General features: G+C 34.3%; 3 pseudogenes; all 3 read right to left on the bottom strand.

The window, feature by feature from the left end:
- Positions 1 to 16,228: 16,228 nt before the first annotated feature.
- On the bottom strand, positions 16,229 to 17,720 carry LOC149151506 (protein NRT1/ PTR FAMILY 8.3 pseudogene; annotated as a pseudogene).
- Positions 17,721 to 19,966: 2,246 nt separating this feature from the next.
- LOC149151505 (protein NRT1/ PTR FAMILY 8.3-like) lies at positions 19,967 to 21,203 on the bottom strand (annotated as a pseudogene).
- A 526-nt stretch (positions 21,204 to 21,729) lies between these two features.
- On the bottom strand, positions 21,730 to 22,819 carry LOC149151504 (putative kinase-like protein TMKL1 pseudogene; annotated as a pseudogene).
- Positions 22,820 to 23,620: the final 801 nt, after the last annotated feature.

The raw sequence follows: 23,620 nt of genomic DNA, 5'->3' as shown, positions 1-23,620 counted from the left end.
TCCTTAAAATAGGGGTTGTGGTTAGTATATGTTTCAACTATTCAAAACTATTTTGGCACTTTCTTGTACAGTTAAAGACTTTTCTTTTCTTTTTCTACAAGGAGGTTATAAGATATGCCACCTTGGAAAACCACTCTACAAAAGGTTGGTAATAGCTTGCTAACCCCGTAAAGGATCATATATCCACAATGTTCTTAGGAAATGGCCATTATATTATAGTTTTAATATTTTCGGGTCCACTGCTATTCCCTCACGAGTAATTAAATGTACCAAATTCACATTTTCTATACCTGGTGTATAGTTGGTTCTCCCGCAACGTTTGTAGTACTATCTGCAAATGCCTTGTATGTTCTTCCATGTTCTTTGAATAAATTAAGATATCATCTATAAAAATGAGCATAAATTTGTCAAGGCACTAGTTAAAGATGTTATTCATAAGGCACATAAATATGGTTGGTGCATTAGTAAGCCCAAAAGGTAGGACTACAAATTCATAGTGTCCATAATGAATCCTAAATGTAGTTTTTCATATATCTTCGTTCTTATTCGTATTTGGTGGTACCCTGACCATAAATCAATTTTGGAAAATACAGTTTCACCCTTAACTTAAACAAAGAATTCGTCGATCCTAGGTAATGGATATACTATTTCAATAGTTGACTTATATAGCTACTTATAGTCAATAAACATACTTAGGGTGCCATCCTTATTTTTTACAAAAAGTATAGGGGCTCCCCAAGGAGATACACTTGGGAGAACATATTTTTTATTAAGCAACTCCTATAACTGCAACTTTAACTTAGTTAATTTTGGTATACTCATGCGGTACGGTGCCTTGGATACTATGGTGGCTCTTGAAATAATTTAATTGTAAAATTGATATCTCATTTAGGAGGTAACCCTAGGATCTCTTCTGGAAATACATCAACAAAGTCTTGGAGAGTTGGAAAATTGTCTAAGGTGGCCACTTTATCCTTAGAGTTACTATATCCCACTTGGAGAGGATAAATTTGACAACCCTTCCTAATACACTTACCCAACTGTGAGGCTATGTTTGATCTCAATTTTATGGGCCTCTTTATCCCTTGAATTTATTGTCTAACACACCCTCCATTAATAAAGTCGATGGTATTACCTTTACATCTTACAAAGGACCAATGTTTTCCTAGCCAGTCCATACTAATTGAATTACATAGGAACCTAATGGTAAAATAATAAAATTTACTTTTATTGTCTATTGAACTAACTCAAGAAGATAATTCTCCACCTTTACCAACATTCTTCTTTTTCCCGTAGTGACCAATTGTACCAACCATGGGTTTTTAAACTTGTTGGCTTGTAACTGACAACTCCACTATTTTAGGATTGATATAGATCAAAATTTATTTAGGCTCTATTAAAATAGGCAAAACATGGTTGGAAATATTACTTTCAAACTTAATCATTGTAGGTTGATATTCAACCAGATGATCTGAAACATTAATTTTAGGCAAACTTCTCTTCACTTCACCAACAGTAGATGCCTCCTAGATCTTCGCTACCTATTTTGTTCTCCCTCGATAAGGATAATTGTTTATATAGTGGGGTTCCCCATAGCCCCAAAACTACAATGTGGGCCTCTATGGTTGAACAACTGCAATTTTTCTTGTCAATTGATCTGTTGGTTTTTACTCATTCTGCCGCTGAGACTTCTACAGACCTTTTTTTGTAAATTTACCTTCTTGTTTTTTATGAAAATTCTTCGCATTAGTAGTTTTTTCAGTTTTAGCATTCTCAAAATAAATTTGTCCTCTGTCTTTGGTCCAAGCTTTTCTTACATCCCCTTTTTGTTTCATTTGCTAATAACATATATGTTCCTTTTGAACAGTTTCATACATAGTCTTATGGTTATAAAAATCCAAATGTTCCTTCATGATTACAAGCATGCTACTTATGAATCATTACAAATTAGCCTTCTCCATCTGTATGTAAGGAACATATCTTAACAAGGAAGTAAGTTTTCCCATATACTCATTAGTAGTTAATTTCCGCAATTTAAGGTTGTGAAATATTTGGCTTTATCATCATAAAATCATTCAGTTATATAATTATTTTTGAAATGTTTCTGAAAATCATCCCAAACTATTCCTTTTTCATCAATTCCATGCACAAGCTTGACTTCCTCCCACCACAAAGTGGCTTTTCCTTGAAGTTGGTAAATATTCATCTGGGCTTTTAAAATGATATCATACTCATAAATCTAGAAATATTTGTTCATAATTATTAACAAGCAATCAATTTCCTCCTTTGATTCACCATCAAATATTGGGTGTTTAATTTTCCTAAATTCCCCTTGTAGTTTTTTATTTTTCCTTTTTTCCCCTTTATGACCAAAAGCATTTTTAGATTCTTCCTAATTCACGTCCTTATTACCTTCTGACTCTTATGTGTGAATTCTCTCAGGTATGTTGTCCTCTTTGTCAGTGTGACTCTACTATGTGCCCATTATCATGAGAGGGAACAAAATTCCTATGATTTTATCTATTAGTTAGGCTCTTCATTATTAATTCTTGTTCCCACATTAATTTTTATTTATTTTCCCTCAAATTGGCCATTTCTACACTCAGATGTTGTATTTTTTCTAGTAATATTGTAGTTGTAGTTTTAGGTTATTTTCCCAATTGGACCCACATCTCTAGATTGGGTCCTAGAAATGGTGTTGAAATAGACCCAATAGGTGGTCTTACAGGTGGTGTAGCCATCATCCCACTTTCTCTCCTCATTATTCTTATCCTCTGTGAAGAAAAAAATACAAAATTCCATTCTATTGGTTTCCTTGAACATGCTGTTATAGCCTAAATCTACCTCAGGCTGAGAAAGGCAGGTAAAGGGTAACATCAAACCATGCTTAACTTGTTAGCTAGCCCTACTAAGTTACGATAGGGATCTCTCCTTGTCAATCTCAGGAAAATATGGAAAACAATGCTAGAGATGACTTATGTAAATACTAATTTTAGGCTAGGTATATGCTCAGAGGTGTTTGATTGATTTTAATGGTTGTTTGCTCGATCAGATGTGCAAGGCAGTTTTGGGTCTAGGGAATAAGCTTAGTTTTGCAGAAGCTCCTGTGGGGCGAGGTATGAAAATGATTTAGTATTTTGAATTAAGTGAAATGGAGAGTCTTAAGACTGGTGAGGAGTTTGAGAGGGCATGGAAGTGTCATGAGTCCTCTTCAAACAATAGAAAACATGTAAAACTAAATAAACCCTAAGGTAGAGCACTGCAACATCAATGATTTCCACCTTTATACTTGATTCATTTAGTTAAGAAGAAAAGAGAGAGATAATGGCACACATAAACATATGATAACTTGATTCACAGAGGAAAAAAGCAATACTAAATCACCTTGCCACAAGAATCCCACAAAATGTTGCAAAACCCTAGTTTATTTCCTTGCCAAACTGCAGAAGTGATGTACAAAGTAGCTCAATGCATCCACAAGAGTCCAAACTTGACAAATGAATAAGAAATTACAAGATATAGGCATCAAACCACCTACGCTAGCCATCAGGGGTTGAATCCAAGAGTCAAGGAGCTGTTTCAACAAGATCTAATCAAGGAACTAAAAAATAGGTAGTAGAAGAGCTTGCCTCTAAAACTATGGAAACTGATTCATTCAATTCAAAACCACCTTATCTACCTCCTTAAGTCATTTTTCATCATTTTTACATCACGAATTTAACCATGAGAGAAGAAAAAGTCAAACTGGTAGAAAACTAGGCAAAATTATGAGCAAACAAGAAAAATTGGCACTTTTTCATCCTGTGCGTAGCACCATTTTCTCTGTGTCTAACGATTTTTCCAAGCTACTTCTGGAAGGCTTCTGAGGTCCAAATTTGGTGCGAGATAGCTCGTTGGAAATCCCTGTGAGTATACTTTCTAGAACAACTTTAATTTTTTGATTTGGAGTCCATTTGCCCTTCCAAAATTGCAATCTCCCAAGATTGCTTCTGGTGTGGCCAAAAAGTGGCAGAGAGGGCACTTTTTGGGTGTTTTTGGCCCTTTTGGATGCCCAAAACTTGTCAAAATTTCCTAGAAATTTCTAAGCATGCATATCTTTTTATTATGAATCCAAAAATGCAAATTTTTCTTCAAATGGAGGTCCCCATCAAAAGCGTAGTGCTGGTGGCGCTACACACCTACCAGAAAAACCTGTTTTTTCCCTAAAAAATTCAAAAATGCCAAAAAGTTCACCAAATTTCTTGAAATTTAGCATGATTGATCTATTTTAGGTGCTATGCCGGGCCAATGAGGCTTTAGCCAAGATCTTGAGCTTATCATGCTCTTTCTTGCTTCTTAATATTTTCCTTAACTTGGCTTGTAGGCTCCTTATCCTTGTTTCACAAATTTTGTTCCGGGCCAAATAGTGATAAGCCATGTGGTGCAACATATTTTTCTCCTTTCTAGATTTCTCAAGAAACTTCTCCAAGTGAATTTTTACCCTATCTAGGCATGATTCCTGGTCAGCCTCAATTTCTTGCTCAAGAGGTGTCAATTTGACTTTCCTTCTTTTTGTTGCTTGCCTGTTTTCCCTTATGGTTTGCAGCTCCATGATTGTTTGTTTATCCTCCAATTGCTTTTTCTGTTGCTCAAGGTATTTAATGATCCACTTAGTCGTCTCAAGGTAAAGTGATAAGGCGTGGATGTCAGCTTCTTTCTCTCTAATGACCTCCTTGAGTCTTGAGTTTTGGGAGATCAAATCAGTATCCTCCTCTTGAATCAAAACAAAATCTCTATTCTAACCTTCAGAAGCCCTTTCATCAAGAAATGGTTGCTTTCCTTTATCTGGTACCTATACTACTGAAGAAGAAGGCAAAGCCCCTTTCACCCCCGGTGAAGATAGCATTTGCCTGTGGTTTGGTGAAGGAAATGAGACCCCTTCCACCCTAGGTGGAGATAATACTCGTTTGGTAGCTCCAAATACTCTCCTTGTGTCTTTTTCATAAGTGAAAAATACTGGCACACTTGTAATTTGAGTCTCATGAACCTCTGGCTGATTTGAAGGCCCTCCTTCCTCTTCAAACACTGATGGGGTCACCTAAGGGCTTTTGAAAACCTCATGTGAGATGAAGGTATCCCATAAAATATTCAAAGCTCAGTTGATGCAAAACAACAATTTTGATCAATGAAAAATGATAAATGCTACTGAACTACTAAGGAAGAGGTTTCCTTTGCACCAATGTACCCACCTTCTCAATATTTCTACATATGAAATAGGGGAGGTTCATCATCCTCACTCTAGTGAAATGCATCAGCAATCTAACATGGTAAGTGTACAAGCTAGAAAACCTCCCTTCACAGGTGAAATATTTGATAATGAGCTTCATGAGTGGAGCATAAGTGTCTTGTAGGTATTTGAAAGGAAAGACCCTACTGATTTTCCTTTGATAACTAGCCTTGATGTAAGGCTCATAATGCTCTTTGCCCACATGCTATCCCTTATTCCACTGTTCTCCCACATTAGGAATGCCTGTTGCTGCAACAATAGTTTCAGGTGTCAAAGTGAAAGATACACCAGCTAAGTTCACCTGACCATTGTGAAGATGAAGGGCAAATAGCCTAGCAAGTTCATGGTGGTATTTCACCCTCTCCACCATCTCACAAAAATGCTAGCAAGACTAATGTTTAAAACATGTTACTGCAAGAGCGCAAGCTAGTAACTTTGTGAGAGTGATGGGCTCCTCCCGGATGTGTTTTCCTCCCTTATGTGGTTTTCTTGGTGCATGAATCTCTTGGGAAGAATCAATGACAATTTCATCATCCCTTTCATAAGCTGAATCTGTTTCCATACTTGCAAATGTAGAGTGTAGAATCATGAGTATGAAGATATTTTCTTGAAGTGTAGGAGACTGCTATTTTCTTTTTGGATTTGATAGGTTGACTGATAATATAAATGCAAAAGAAGGTTTTGATGATGGCTGTAGGGTTAATAGGGAATGATAGGGTTTTGGAAATGATAATTAGGGTGTGGGGAATAGTGGGAATTATGTATAAGGCTTAGGGTTTGGTGATAGGGGCTAAGGTGAGTGTCAATGGGAGAGGGAAAGGGGAAGGCAATTAGGGAAATTTAGTGCAAGGGGATGGGATGTAGGAAAATAGTCACAAGGGATGTAGAAACGACAAAAACTACAAAACCCTAGACAGTTTTGTCAAGACAACTTTGAGGCAACTAGGGTTTTATTTTTCAAGATTCAAAACACCATCAAGGATGACAAAAGCTCTTGCTATGGAAAATGGGAAGATTTACTTACTTGAAGAGATGATATTTTCAAAGTTGGAGGCTTGGAAAATTGATGGAATGTGTTTTTGAGGTCAGAGGATAGATGCACCGCGCCAAATCCCAGGTGCATAGCGCACTTCCTGTGTGTAGCGCGTGTTGAAATTCCTTTGCAAATCCTATGCCTCGTGTGTAGCACCTGGCAGGTGCGTCGCGCCAGTGCCTAGGTGCATCGCGCCAGTGAAAGCTGGAAATTTTTGCTGCAAGTTTCCCTCTTTCTCCTCAAAGTGTGATTTTTCTTCTATTGCTCCCTCTCTCTTGCACAAATGAGGTCATCTAACACAAAGGATCACTTTATATACATTTTGACTTTAATTTTTCATTTAGAAAAAACCCAATTTCTAAAGTTCCATTTCACTTTGATTTTAAAAACCCTATTTTTGCAGTTTGGTTCTTTTTGTCATTTGATGAACTGATGCTTGGATGCTTTTGTTTCTTTTGCAGGAGCTGGAGTGCTAGAGTTTGGGAAGGTGACCAAGGGCTGTAGATGATGCTTTTTTACATATGAAAACAATAAAATTACATAAAATTTTTACATGAAAAAGAAAAACTTCATTTTCACCTCAAAACATAGTTTTGAGGTTAAAACCCTTTATGGAGCAAATCATCAGTAAAATTTGTGATTTTATGAACTTATTAAACATCCTCATGTGGTTTCTGGCCTCTTATTGAGCTTTTGAAGACCATGGTGGAAAACCCTAGACCTAATGAGACCTGAAAACCCTAAAATGATTTCTGCAAATGGAATGAAATAAAAAAATGATAGCAGATGACTTGTGCATGTGAAAATAGGCCAACAGATGAATGACATGAGGGAAATTGACAAAGAACCACTACCATAAGATGATCCATGACCTAATGGAGTGCAGCTGATCGGATGAGACACCTAATATGCATGCAAAAAGAGAAATTTGATCACTGGTGGAGGGATGAAGATACCAACATTAACACATGCCATTGTGTGGTAACCTTGCCTCTGATACCACTTTTAACATGTCCCTTATCATACATAAAGTTTTACTTTTAAATATACTATTTACCATCAAGTATAAATAAATGTGTAAGGTTGAGTCAACATATTTTTGATTACCTTGATATTTGATTCCCAAGGTCTTTCTTTTGTTTTGTATATCTATCTATCTATCTATCTATCTATATATATATATATATATATATATATATATTATATATATATATATATATATATATATATAGAGAGAGAGAGAGAGAGAGAGAGAGAGAGAGAGAGAGAGAGAGAGAGAGAGATGATTAGATAATGAAATAATTCATTCCTTCCATGGTCAATAATGCTCAAACATTGATACTCATATAACGACTTTGTCAAGACTAGTTTTAATTACCTTCCGTGGTGTTTTTATTGGTACAATGAAATATTTATATGTTGTGGGTGATTTTGTTTGTTTCAACACGGTCCATAACCTTTACTCCCAAACATTATAATACATTTCAATTTAACTCTCCCCCTCCCCTATCTAGATTTTATTGTGGCATGTTCGTTGAACTCTGTGGAAGCCCATTTATCATGTACTATGTCTTGTCATGTCAAGGTCTAGATCTAGTGAGGTCTCACTGGATCCATGCTCATACGATTAGGGTTTCTTTTCAATGTTCATAGATTGGTAAGGTTGATTATGGGTAATGACCTCCCTCCCCACCACACTTCGAAACTTCACATATACTCTATGGCCTGCCATTGAGAACTCTACAACTACAATAAAAATCTATGTTGGGTTGGCTTATAACATGAAGGGTTTCAACACAGTGAGGGTTCAAGTATCTCCACTACCAGATCTCTTTTTCTCAACTGTGATTTTACCTCATTCTTAAAATAAATCTTTGTTTACGATGGATCTTTCTTCCATACTTAATTCCAAGAGCTGAAAGGAGCAGACTGGTCTTATTATTCAATAGTAGAAACGAATACTATGCCCTCTCTTATTTTATCAAAGTACTAAGAGTAATTTTTGTAAATTGTCATTTGTAAATTCTTTTTGTTGGTCTCTAGACTTATGTTGATATTTACTTTGATTCCATATAGCTTCAACTCGCTTTGTTTCATATGAAACAACAAGCATATGGCTACTTCATCTCCCTTTGTGCACTATCCTTCTGCTTTCTCGCTTACACTGGTTGCAATATTTCCCTTTTCTTTTAGTACATATTAGGTTGCAGTTTACCCCTGTATCCAAACATTTGTGGCTTTGTTTATGGCTGAGCAATTTTGAATTGTTTCAATTTATTTCCTCTTTTGTCGACCAATTTTTTATGTCTATTTCTCCTATCTTATTTCAGGGTTTTTGTTGGAATTGTTTGGGTCTACCACCATCCAGTAGAACCCTTCCTTCCTCTAGTCTTCATGTTAAAATTTTGAACCCTAAAGGGCTCACCTATTAGATTCTTCCAAACTTTAGGACTTGTATTATTGTATATTGTTGGCACAATTGGTTGCAACTTCTTTTAATGTGGAAATTTATGTACATAGTTGGATTTTTGTTATAGATAATTTTATTATTTTCTTGCATGAAAGAGTATTTGTCCTTACTTTATAATGGTTTACTAATTCACTTATTTTCCAGTTCATATTTTGTGCCCACAACAAATATGTGTCAGTGAAATGAGTTTCTACTATTTTCATTATGTGAATAAGAATTGAAAGAATTAAATTGTTATCCTTATACCCTGGTCCATTATTATTATTCAAGGAGATATTATTTTTAAATATAGTTACCCTAGATCCCCTGATTATTTTCTTGTGTTTAACCGACTTACTACACATTTATTGTAGAGAGAAAAGCACATTTTAATTTTAAGGTGTTTCTCCCCTTTTTAAATTTGTGAGAAGTGGTTACAGTTGCATTTATTCCTATAAAATATCATTCTATTCATAGAATATTAGTAAAAAATGATTTACTGTAATAGCATAGAATCATCCCACAACTAATTTTTCTATTATTGTTTATAACATATCTCTTCTTCAATTGAATTATGCAATAGGTATTTCTGTGTGGTTCTTTAATTTGTTTTAAGCAGTTTTAGTTTACTGCATGTGTTTCCCAGTGAGTCTTGATATATATATATATATATATATATATATATATATATATATATATATTCACTAGTACGTTGCTTTTGGAAACTTTAATGGGTTCCTACCTTAGAACTTGTCACTTCTTTTTGAGGTAATGTAACGATGGTTCTAGACTATTCTAGGCTAATAGACCGAGGTTTGTTCTAGCCCGGAACCAACCTAGCCCACCACCATAATATAAATATTATTTAGTGTCAAGAACTTATATATATTATACAACAAAAAAATACTGAATTTTTTTATTTATGAATAAGAACCATCCATAGCAGACCTGTATCTTCCATCAAAGGTACAACTCAACAGATACAAAAAAATTATTTGAATCTAATAGAAACATAGCATAGTAGTAAAAGACATATTTGTTTTTGAATCAATTTAGGCTACCACAAAATCAATGAGTCGAAAATAATGCTCCACCCACCCAATGAGTTTAGGTAACCTTTACCAGCACTCCCCCTGAGCCATTTTCACTTCCATAATAGTTCTTTTGATAGGGACCAAAATGAGTCTACCTAGAACTATCTGACCACGCTGGGATTTTTTAGTTTTTCCACAAACCTTATAGCTCTAGTTTAGGAATTCTGTTGGCTAGCCTACTCAAGAATCCCTTTCTAGTAATGTCTTACCTTTCCCCAACAACATCTTGTCTGAGGAACCAGTTCCATTTCCTCTCTTGGGCCTCCTTCAACCAAGTTCCAAGTCACTAGGTTGCCTTCAACTTTTTCCCTCTCACCCTCTTGGCTCTCCTAACTAATATGATTTAATATCTAAGGAGAGGAACAACTATTTCCTAACTGTCTGGGAAGTGAAAATCTTTCTGATCCAGGTCCGAGTATGACAAAGAACCCTTCCAAGACCTTTTACTTTCATGATGTGTTAAATTGCATTTTTAAAAGAACATAAATGAATTTCTGCACGCTGTAAAGGAGAGGAACATGACAATCATCGACACATGGAAACATAAGCCATTGATAATGGAGTTCATCCAAGAGGGACTATGTCTCCAGGCCCCGGTGTCAAGATGGTGTAGGCTGCTAGATTAAGTGCTATCAATAGTGATGATGTACATAAGAGGAGATGTCACTATCATACAAGGAAAATGCCCTCACACAGGAATTGCTCCAAGAGATTTTCCACTATAGGGATCCTCAGTCAAAAGACTCCTATTAGTAGGACACAAACTCATGCATAATGATGATCCCTCCAATGTGGAATAAAAAGGATCTCAAGACACAACATGCATAGTGGCACATGAGTATCCCATCAGCATACAACAAAGGGATCTCAAAACATAACATGAAAAACCATGACAACAAGTACATCACATAGATGATTCCGCATCACATGAAGTAGGAATCATGAAAACAAGTAATAAACAAGAACCCTCATCATCATCAAACATGGATCTGTGCAACATAATGCATAGCAAAAGAAGTACATGAACACACTACATATACCTCACAACCAAGGGCCCTTTGAAGAAGCGGATTTCAAATTGTTGAAGATACTCGGACCATCGAACTCACGACATCAATCGCATGGAAATGGTTGCTCACACCTGAACGCTGACACCTGCATTCCACTTAGAAAAGTGGTTGAAGAATAGAATGAGAAATATGAATTCACCATCGGATTTGTGGTGTCGAATAGTGTAAAATTGACTGTCCAATTTATGAATTTTGAGAAATTGAGAATCTGGGGCTCAAGGAAACTTTTAAATTCCCCCTAGATTCCTCAAAGATTCTGCTCCATAGGTGGACTGGAAACTTGCAACTCCATGGAAAACCATGAAAAATGATTGTAAGCTTGACTATATTCCGACATGGAGAAAAATTACCTCCTCGGGAAAATTTGAAGGATCATGGTTCCGCTCCCTATTTCTGCAACAATCATGGTTCCACCTGCATTATGAAAAATGTCTGAAAAATGTAGAACTTTGATGGAGAAATAGACAACACCCTTGCATTCGTGGCATTGATAAGTGCTGAAACCATACAAAATTTGTCAAAATCTGACAAAGTTAAAATTCGGCTCTCCTACAAGATGCTGCCTCAAACTGCATGCCCTACCTCCTCTGCCTCAAAATGCATGCCCACTCATGGTTCCTCCATACCTCCCCACACTACGCAAATGAAGGTTCATTTAAGGTTTGGAGGGCGGATTAAACAAGAAAGTAGTTGTGGAACAATGGTTATATTAAGCGATTTGTTGAGAAGGGGTCGCGTGGTTAAATCCCACCCCTCCCTTTTTATACATTATGATTCTTAAAAAAATGTGTTATGTATTTGGCTGGGATTAGGCCCGCATTGGGCGGCGCATCCATACGCTCTGCAACTATCTTTAAATGGCACATTCAAATTTTGGTTGGTGTGCAGGTTGGTTGGTACCTGGTACATCTCATGGGTTTTGTCGTTATATGTTTTAAATGGGGTGTGGTTTATACAATGCATTGGAGTTTGTTTTAACAATATAACCATTATAACAATGCACCGTATAACTCCAACATGCAATCATTATATTGTATGACCACCATGAATTACGTGGTTTTGTTTTTTGTTATCACATGGTTTGTAATGTTTTTTATTATCATATGGTTTGTAAACCATATATTGATGGTATGTAGTTGGTGGGTTATATTTGATTTTTATTTATTTTTTATATGGTTTTGATATATATTTTTTGAACTTTTGTTTTATATGGTTAATAATAATAACCATATGATTTGATATTTGTTATTTGTATTGTTTTACAATGCAGGGTAAGGAGCCATTGCTAGCACACCATGTGTCAATGTTTTAGTGGTCATTTAGTCACCACATAAACTTAGCGGGTCCTACCTGCTAACTGGCATGCCATGTGGCGCACTGTGGGCCCCCTTGTCATGTCAAACTTTGAAGAGCTCTATCTTTCACATACGAGCTCGGTTTGACGAACTGTTCACACCAACGTGATCATGATGAAGAGATCTTCAACATGAGGCTAGTTTGAGCACAATCCAAAAACTTTTATTTTTGAGCTTTCATAAGCCCTATTTGACCTGTGTGTGTCTTTGGAGCAACCCGGATCACTCTCTTAGCATATATTCTTTCCAATAATTCCTTGGCTAAACACAACCAATTTTATTAATGATATTGAAAATAAAATAAACATCTATGTTTATTACTTATTCATTCTAGGCCTTTTATATGGCCCACAATCTGCCAAGTCATTTTAGTAAAATTAAATTAAATATTTACATTTCACTGAGCAGTATTCCGGTACCCATAGCCATTGAACATAGCTAATAGTTACTCATTAAAATAACACTTAATTTATTGTACTAAGGGGCAGTGAATGTTTTCATTGTGCAAAGTGCGAAGGTGGAGTCAAAGCTTTTATTGTACAAAGTGCTTCTCTATACTCCCTTTCTTATACCCCTTCTAAGCACCTTCACAATTTGCATATGTGGCTTCCCAACAATGTGCCTTAGAATTATAATGGAATATTAATATTTTTTGATACATTGTACGAAATAAAGATATGCAGTTTCACTCATTATATAGAATCATGAAACTCATTTATAGCAAATACTAACCAATATTGTATATTAGTTATTTTTTCCGAAGTGAAATGTGTGTGGAAGAGTGGGTTCATATATTGGTGATAATCACTATATATATGTGTAGATGGAGTTTTCATTATGTACAATACATATATATGGGATAGGAGTAATGAAATCATTTCCTACACTTTTGCGCTACGCATAAATTAAAGATATTAAAATTTGCAACATTTTTCGGAATGAATGAACGAATGCATAAATAGTTCATTTCATTATCTTAAATCAATTTAAATAATAGAAATGAAACAAACACTAAGAAATATTATCTTCTAATTAATAAAGTTAATAAAAGCTTTCTCCCCACTTTCCTATTTCGCATAATGATGCTAACTATGTTGTCATAAGGGGCAGAGCACACTTCATTTAATATTGGATAATAAGCACTTAGTTCACAATTGTGAAATGACACTTAGTATTTTGGAAGCTCAACCAAAATGACTCCACATAGACATAATATTTGGGATTGTTAATCGACTATCTAAAGTTTTCATGTCTTAAATGTTTTTTATTCTTTCCAAAGTAAAGTTCGAAGAAATGTTATATGTTTTAATCATTTAAATTTATGTGGAGTGTGGACATGCCAAATAATCTTTCATTATTCTTATTTCACGTGTTCATACTTAGATCCATTGAATATAGCTAATAATTATGAGTAAAAATAGATTTCATTTAATATTAGATACTCAGTTATGTTCATTGAAAACAGAAAACAAAGTGGAGAATGTTATGAAAATCCAAGTTGAAGAAAATCGATATATCAATTTCATTTTGAAGTGTAGAATAAAATTTGATAATGTGGAATACAAAGATCACTACAAGAAAAAAAGATATTGGTGAGGGTCGAAAAATGTCACCATAAGCTCATTAGTTATGGTCAAAAGAGCCTTCATCACCAAAAACTGAACATCACCAAAGGTGGCATCGTGAAAAGTGTAGGTGTTGTGGTGACATTCAAGGTTTGTCACCAATAATGATTTATAATGATGGAATGTGACCGTCACTATTTCATATGAGAATTGGTGATAGAATTTAGCCTCTATCATAAAAAAAATGAACGTCACAAAAGATGGCATCACCAAAAGTATAGGTGCTATGGTGAGATTCAAGGTTCATCACTATTAATGCATATATATGGTGACATTTTTTGAACACCACCATTTCATATTTTGGTGAGGGTCGAAAAATGTCACCATAAGCTCATTGGTGACATTCAATGTTCATCATGATTAATAATTATAATGATAGATAACGAGTGTCACCATTTCATATGAAAAGCTATGATTTATGGTGATGGGCCTTTCATAGTTGTCACTATTTATTCATATATACAGTCGCATTCATTTACCATCACCATTTCATATTTTGGTGATAGTCGAAAAATGTCACCATAAACCTATCGATGATGGTCAAAAGAGCCTTTGTCACAAAAAATTGACCGTCGTCATTCCTTACAAATATCAGGGCATGATGGAATCGAACTAGCAACCTCCTACTTGTAAAACAAGTGCTCTTCAATTGAGCTAGCACCCTTTAAAGAATTATATTTTAAAAAATTAGACCTTGAAACTTTATAAATTGTAAATTCTACAACTTTCAATAAATATAAAAAATTGTAAAATCTTGGCAAATCTTTTACTAAACAAGAAAAATAACATCAAATTTGTAGCTCCCTACCTAATGGTTATGGAATTTATGTAAAGTGGGTGGAGGGAAAAAGTGTTATGCATAAAATAATATGTTCAGTCAAATACTTGATTAGAAGTGAAACTTTGAAGATATTTATAGCTTATACATGACCTATAATTATCAAACATAAAATCTACAATTACAACAAAGATTGATTTCTCACCTTGTGAATCATGTAAATTTATTGTGATGACATAAAAATATTCCCCTAGAAGATTGATTTGCATGCCAAACTACAAAAACAAAGAGTATATATGATGAAATTATGAATAATAAGCTACATACTTGAATTATACTCACTATGGGGTCTAGAAAACTAATTGGGAGTGCTTCTCGTTATTAATTAATTTATGATAAATACAATGACCATTAACAAAGATCTTGAAATGTAACCACTAAAAATATGTTAAAATTGTAAGCACAAAGTTTGGTTAATATCTATTACACCAACAAAATATCCATGGGCATTCAAACACTTCCAAATCCACACCAATCACAAGTATCCAAAGATGCAATTGCATGGATACAATGAAATCACTCTCTACCTCTTAATGATAACTCTATCCTCCCACAAGTACTTCAACTAATAGAGGGGTGTTAGGATAAAAACCTCAAAGAAAAATGAACTACACAAGACAGCTAGAAATTGCACTAAGAGATAGAAAGGAACATTGATAAGAAGACCAGGGGAATGTGGAAGGCAACAGTTCATACATTATTTTGTGTAATATTTTTGGGTTATACAATGTTATGTAGGTTGAATTATCATGATTAGCACATCATAGGCTATTTAGTTGCCATATTTCAATGGAGAGGGAAGGAAAAGATTTCACGGATAAGAGTAAGAGAACACAAATCTATCAAGTAAATCCAATGTCATTCTAGTCAAATTAGGCATCTTTATCATTTTGACTAGTGTTTTGTACAAGAAAAATAATAATATTACATCAAAAATTTTGCATGGTTGATCTGTAAATCTCATACATATTACAAATAATTAAAGAGGTTTCTAATGATGAGTAATGTTAGATAACACCTCAATATATTGCAAACTTGAGTCCAACTACAAATCATCCAAAAAAGTTCAAGAACAAATAATCATTGATGAGAAGTGTACATAAGCATAACATCTAGCATAATATCAATGTATAATATGAACATAACCCAAAATATAACTAAGAACCAAAAATATTTCATATCCTCTAGGCTAGTCTCCTATTTATTCTCATGTTTCCAACATCAGCTCATTTCTCGATTTGAATTTGAAAATAGAACATGATAGTAAAGATATAAGAAAATGCCATGATCAATATTAATGAAAAAATAGTATTATCACCACTATATCTAACATTGTAACACTGATAAAAGGTTAATTACATTCAAATAAACATTTTACAAGTCAATATAATGTTAAATAAAATTATGTAATCACTTCACCAAAGAGAAATGACTCATGGATAATTGTAATGCATCACATATAATTTGGAATTTGGCCCTAGTTTTGCTTCTTATGCTGCTATATGGGTACACAAGCGATGTAAAACAACAAGTTCAGAAAGCTAAGGGAAGCTAAAAGCCAAAAGTAGTAGGCTAGATGGCCTTCATTGAGATTGTCAGGTATCCATCCCTGTTTTCCTCCTTTAGTGGTGAAAAAAGTGTGTTGGTAATAATTAAGGTGCTCATATATCTTCCTAATTTTATTGTAAGAAGAGAAGATAAATGCACAATTCTTTTTGGCAAATTCCATAGTATTTCTTAGTTGGTTCTTAGATGTACTTCATTGATATTGTCAGGTATCCATCATTTTTTTCTTCCTTCAGTGGTGACAAAAGTGATAACAGTAAAAATTAGGGTGCTCAAATAATAGATTCCTAATGAAATTTTATGAAGAGAAAGAGAATTGCACAAGTTGCACATTGGATCAAGAGACTCATCATAGAAAAATTATAGCGGCCCTATAAAGAAAAATAAAATTTTAAGCACCAAGAAATACCATGGGATTCGCTAAAAATGGTCATGGAAACTGGTGTGACTATAACATGGACCAAATGGAGAGTTATAACAATATCAAAATGCATGATTTCAACCAAGGGAACTATTGCAATAGAAATTATTTATATGACCAACCCAATACCAATTCATTGCTACTTTGTAAACCCCCTCTCTTTTCCAATGTACTTGCAAGAAATATTTACAATTATGGGATCATAAACTGGACGCCATATCATGAAACTAATTATATCAAATATAAACAATGATGCTGAAGAAATTTCGAAGGAACCAATGTTGGTGTCCATGGTCATGCCATGTTCGACAAACATTGTTGACATTTGAGCATAAACAAAAAAGAATACAATGCCACTCACCCATATGGGAAACATATGAACCAAAATCTTCAGCTCCTCCACTTGGGTCACAGTACATTGTTTCCAAGGATTGGAAAATCCATTGTCCTGAATATCATATATATATATATATATATATATATATATATATATATATCATTTTCTTATACTGCAATTATGTCAACTTGTAGTTCTAGACTCTTGAAACTATCTGACGTACAATGCTCATTTCAATGCAATTATTTTGGTAAATAAAAGAATCATATAAAATCAGCCCTCAAAGTTAAAAAAAGAATAAGAGAAGTACTTGAGATCATTTGTATGCTCTATCTTTTGGCTTCCTTGAATAACATAATGCTTGTCTTGCACCTCCTATAGCATTGAACTATCTTGAGGGACTTCCTTTTGCAATTTATGCAATGCTGCAACTATTACTTGGCATAACCGTGTAAGGGGATTGCCTCTAGGTTTCTGGAGTCTATATAGTGGTGTCCCAGAAAAGAAAATTATTACAGCTAATCCCATAAAAATTCTAGGGATAGCAAACCCACATCCCCACCCAACACTGTCTTCAAACCATATAATAACATTGTTGGAAACAAGAGCCCCAACATTAATTGAGAAGTAAAACCAATTGAAGCTGCAAAGGCTGAGTTCAAACATAACTCTCTGATTATTAGAAGTACATGCTTCATCACCATGACTTTGAAGGTTTGTTGTGGCCACTTGCGGAAAACTTTGAATCTCAGCCAATGGCTCTAAACACGCTTGAAATCACCTTCTCTTCAAAAAAATATGATTTGAGTTTATGAGAGACAAAGTGAATAATATTTACCTCACCCTTGCATGCCCTGAGAAGAGGGTCAACCTCACCCCTTAGGAAATTTCCCCTCTGGTCCAAACTAAAATTTAAAAATAAAGAAATAAAAGTTATACCTCAATCAAACTCCAGCAAAAGAATTACAATAAGATTGAATAAAAATGTCAATGTGACAATTGTTACATTATTGTGCACCCCTCTAATTTGCAAGTCCAAATCCAAACCTCTTACAAATTAATTGTTACCATTATTGAATAATTTTTGGGTTTCATGTGACATCTCATAATTGCATGGGAGACGGCTAGAACTTATTGACCATAGTTATGGTATGTTATCTGTAACTTGATTTTTTCTAGTTTTATTAAATGAACTAATCATCTCCTCGTCATTGTCTATGTAGACTATAGTTAAATATGTGAACAAAATATTGTTTTGAAATAAAAGGGAATGTTAAACATGTAACCTGAGTCATTTTAGTGTTCTCATTTCAAAGAATAGAATTAATACTTCCAGGAAACAAGTGTTTCTACAAACCCACATTCTTCAAACGTCATTTTGTCCATGCATCCAAAGTACAAGTCATTCATTTTGCATGCCATGTTAATAAAACTCAACAATTTCAACAAAAAGATTGAATATCATGACAAAATAGTTTTACATAATGATTTAGTGGCTTTTGGACTAAAAAAATGCACAAAATTTCATTGAATGATAGCTGAAATTTTTGAAGAGGCATGCTTACTCCCAACCATAATCAAATGCACAGTTGCAACTAACCTAAAATTTAGTTTTGTGGCTATTTCCCACAAATTTACAAATGATTTAGTGGCTTTTGGACTCGAAAAAATACACAAAATTTCAGTGAGTGACAATTGAAATTTTTGAAGAGGCATGCTTATTCCCAAACATAATCAAATGCACAGTTGCATCTGACCTAATATTTAGTTTTGTGGCTATTTCCTACAAGTTAGAAAGATGAAAAACATTGCATAAGGAAGCCTCTTGGAGATGATCAACCTTTTTCATTTGTAAAATTTTATGTTGTTGGATCTGTGAAAAATGAAACTAAAGTTTCAATTTGATATGAATAGTTCAGGTCTACAATATGTGGCAAAAAATGAGATTGTTAGGATGAAACTCAACTCTCAAGTAGGATATCAAAAGAAAGGTTGTGCTTATTTTTCAGTCACCTATATTTTAGTCATGACTATTTTGACTTTTCTGCTAAAGAGTAAGTTCAGCAATACATGTACTTGGTGCAACTATGGTCGCATGTTAGTAAAAGCTCTTGAAAGTAAAGGGGAAGGCTCATTTTTAAATAGATATGTTATTTTCATGATCATTTGATGACACAACAAAACAAAGGTATAGGCATTCTATCTAAACAATCTAGCATCATCTATAAGGACTCTAACCTCAGTTGAATTAATGTTCTGAAATTATAAACATATAAAATCCAAGCATAAAATAATGATAATTTCAGAACCATGAACCTTGAATCAAAATTTAAAACTCCCAAATAAAACTCTCAAATTACTAGTGGGTTCTAAATGCACACCGCAATATGATGCAAAGTAACAAAGGTCTTAAAATGTCAATACAATGATCTGCTCAAAAATGTTTTGTATAAATGGCATGATAGGCATAGGTTCAATCCAAAGACAAAAGTTTTCTAGGCACTACAATTATCTTTAATTTCCAATACATTAATAAAAGAAAGAAATAAATGGTAGAAACCAACTGCATAAATGTTCCAGTACTTAATTTTTTAGTCTATATGATCCAAAACATATCTTGTATCCTAATAGTGAATGTATTATGTAAAACTAAGCAACAATTGAAAATACCCTTTTCATAATAGTTTATGTGTTGAAAAAAAACACGTGGTTATAAATAACTTCAGGCTTTTCATTGTAGGAACCAAAACATTTCACTTTGGTACTAATGAGTTCCCTTCAATTCCAAAATACCATGACTTGAATGACATAAAGAAGTTCAACAACAAAGGAAAAGTAATAATCTATAACAATTTCACAATAATAATTATCTCTGCATATTGGCATGGCTTCAGGGAAGACTCTTGAACATTTTATAATATGAATGAACTAAAATAAGTCCCAAAAGATGACAAGCAGATCTTAATGCCTCTAGTTTCTAATGAAATCAGGTATATTCGAAGGAAAAATACAACATATTCAAGTTTTGTTTCCTTTGGGCAGATGACGTGTGTAAGATGGAGTTTGCAAGGCAAAAATAGAGTTTGAAATTGTCAAGTTTTTCATTCCCTGCAAATGTTAAAGTATGGTCATTAGTCATATATTACTCAATTAATAATAGAAAAATAAGCCAACAAGGAGTTGTTCACTATTCAGGGAAACAAAGTGTTAAGCCATCCACCAAGCTCCATTCTTGTTTGGGAGTTGGTTCACTCGTTAGGCAACAGATTTTTAAGTCATCCACCAGGTTCCATTCTTATTGTGGTCTTCCCCATTAGGGCATGGTGCAAGTTTCAATGTGGTTAGACTATGTATAGGTCCCAGGCAAAATTCACATAATATATGTCCCAATCCCCTTAGACCTCACACCTTAGCCAAATAATTACCTCTTTGGAACCTTAGCCCAATCTATGTCCATTATCTATTTGTAACAATAAAAGATAAAAATAGATTGAAAAATAGAATTAAATGTGCTTTGAAAACCAGAAAAAATTGGGCGAGATTTAAGCATATAGTAGAGTAAATGCTTTGAAACAAGAGAAAATTTGGGAAGGTTTCAACATAAAATAAAGTAAATTTTTGAGAAAACAACAATTGTTCAGTATCGGCCCCAGTATGCATCAACCAAAACTGCCCCCAAAAGTGGTGTGAGATAGCACATGCTTGACCAATTGTTGACATTCTTTGCAGCATCTGCATTCCCCTCATGTAATTTTGTAATCAAATAACTCACCAAATTTATGTCAATACAATAGTATGTCAATCACTCACAACAATCATTCCCTGCAGTGCATATCAGATCATCCATAATGGGTATGCTTTAACGATATAGTGTGGCAATATTTTACTGAATTTCCCAAATTCAAACACAAACAAGGCAAGGGTGAGGGAGAACCTAAAACAAATGGGCAAGCTCTCCAGTTTCCTATGTTTTTCCTTATAGATAGCCATCCATGGATATCCACAAACCCATCTTGAGTATATTTCCCTTCTTATCCCTCCTGGAGCATACACATTTCAATAAATCAAGATAATCCCCATAGGCAGGCTTCAGAAAAAGGTTAAAATCCAGTCTCTTCCTGTACAAACAATATGAGCCAGACTGTACATATTATCATCAGGGTTGAAAATATTTCAATATGAGTTTTATTCAAAGTTTGAGGATCATCCATTTCCTTGATTATGTACATCGCAAGTTTGCAATGTCCTCCTCAACCTCGAAGACAACTACATATATTCAAATGTTTCCCACTCACACTCAGGGATATAATAAATTATGGACAGAAATTAATGGTCGATCAGACCATTGTCCTTTCCATTTCAAAGAATGATAACTTTGTCCTTTAGAGGGGTTATAAAGCCAGTCAATCCAAAGCATGGAACAAAATGCTATGCAAAATATTTGTTAGGTATTAATGTGTAAGGAATGCAATCTCACTTAAGTTTTTTAGTCAACAAATCAACAATATTCATCATAAACACACTTAACTGGTTGTTATGTATCTTATACTAACAACACATGTATCATTGTATGGGTCTCACTCTCATATGAAATGGATCAGTATAGGAACATCACAAGCTTCTAATAAACACAATGCCATTAGAGATGATGATGAAATCCAATATAGGTACATGGCTAATCTAGAGCAGGGGTTCTAGGCATGTATAAAGGAGATTTCATTTTGGGTCTTAATACCTCCAATTGTTTTACAACTTCCTTAATATATGGCCTCATAGTAGGGGAAGGTGAAAAACAACCATTTTCAACTTAAAGAGCATGAATAAATTCATCATCTGTCAGGATCCTAATTCCCATCAAAATTTTGATGTTGAAAATCTCCATGGTGCATTATTCAAGCATTGCAACCTTCACAATAATAGGCAAGTCCACAATCTCGTTTGAGGAATTCTTACCTTGCCTCTTGCCCATGAATATTTCCAAAATAAAAATACCAAAGTTGTAGTTATCGGTCTTGGTATTAGCCATCTTTATTTTATAAATCTCAGGAGCCTTGTAGCCTTCTAGACTTGCAGTCATCATCATCTTAGCCTCATCATTAGAACCCATCATCCTATGCAACCCAAAATCTATGAGATGGGATACATAGTATTCAACAACCAAAAAATTCTTATATTTAATGTTTCCATGAATTATTAGTGTTTTAAGCCCTGTATGCAGATGGGTGAGTCCCCAAGCTACTCCAAGAGCAATATTTTACCTACAAACGCAGCTTAGATGTTGCATGCCTGAACAATGAATAAGATAAATCAAAATACCTTTGAGCATATAATCATAGGCCAACAACTTTTTTCCTCTTTGAAAAATGCCCCGATGACCTAAATTATTATGTGAATGTAGGCGACGCCCCAAATTAGTAACTACAGGCAAGAATAACTCCCTTCTTCTAACAATTCGTTATTTAAGAAACCTAAGCACAATAGCACCTCCTTGAACCAACTTTTCCTTATACACAGTACCATAACTTGTTTCTTGAATACTTTTCTAGTTGCATTCAGAGCATCTTCAATAGTGACATGCTCCCCACCTTCAAACAAGACCAACCTTCCCTCCCCTGTTTCTTCTTCCTCAAACTCATTTGTAAACTCCCCTCTTATCTTCCTATCATGAGAGCTAAACATGAAACTAAAATAGACAACGCAAGAATCAGAGAAGCGATCGGACCAATCACAATTCCAACCACTCCACGAGGGCTCTCCTCTATCATGACCCTAGTAAAAATGTACCCATCATTCAAACAAAATCTCAATTTGATATGTCTATCTCATTGTAATGCTTAGAGGGTGATATTGATGATGAGAATCCCAATATAGGAAATGATTTTGATGATATGTAGGTATTTATCGTAGCATGCCTTTCTTTTGACGCTATAGGCCATCTAGAGCATCTTTGTTAATGTATTTTTGGTTTGGAGATGTATTACACTAAGTGTTATTTTGGTTATATGCACTCTTTCCATATAAATGATAAATTTTGCATATTTTTGTATAAATGGTTTGGATTCATGTGGATGCACATGACTATATATGTTTTTTTCTTTAAAATTTGAATTATTTTATATATTTTTTGGTCGACCAATTTTTTGGTCTAGTTTTTTCCCTTCTTGGTTCAAAGGGTTGGTCAGTTTGGTCACTGGTTTGACTCTGATAACATTGAGAAACATTGAAGATCAGTGATTCAAAGTGATATTAGAGGCTAAACCTTGTTTAGCAATGATATTTCTCTATTTGTGGTGGATATTTGACATCTAAGGGAGGAGGCTAAAACCAATTTTCAAGATTGGAAGTGCCCACAATCCATTATTCTTATTCCCAAGTCTGTAAACAGTTATATCGAAAGTTTTTCCCTTTTCCTTTTTGTCCTTAAAATGTGGATATGATGTTCGTCCTTATTTTTTTCTCTCCTTGATATTAAGATTTCAAATCTATATAATTTTTTTTTTACTTGGCCTTCCATAGTTCATAGTTCTACTAGTTTGAAACTTGAACTTTGAAGTTTAAAGTAGGTT

This window comes from Pinus tabuliformis, chromosome 9 (genome assembly GCF_031772625.1).
Source record: "Pinus tabuliformis cultivar Carrire ecotype Pingquan chromosome 9, CPIR1, whole genome shotgun sequence".
Lineage (NCBI taxonomy): Eukaryota > Viridiplantae > Streptophyta > Pinopsida > Pinales > Pinaceae > Pinus > Pinus tabuliformis.
This window is presented reverse-complemented; position numbering and strand designations above follow the sequence as displayed.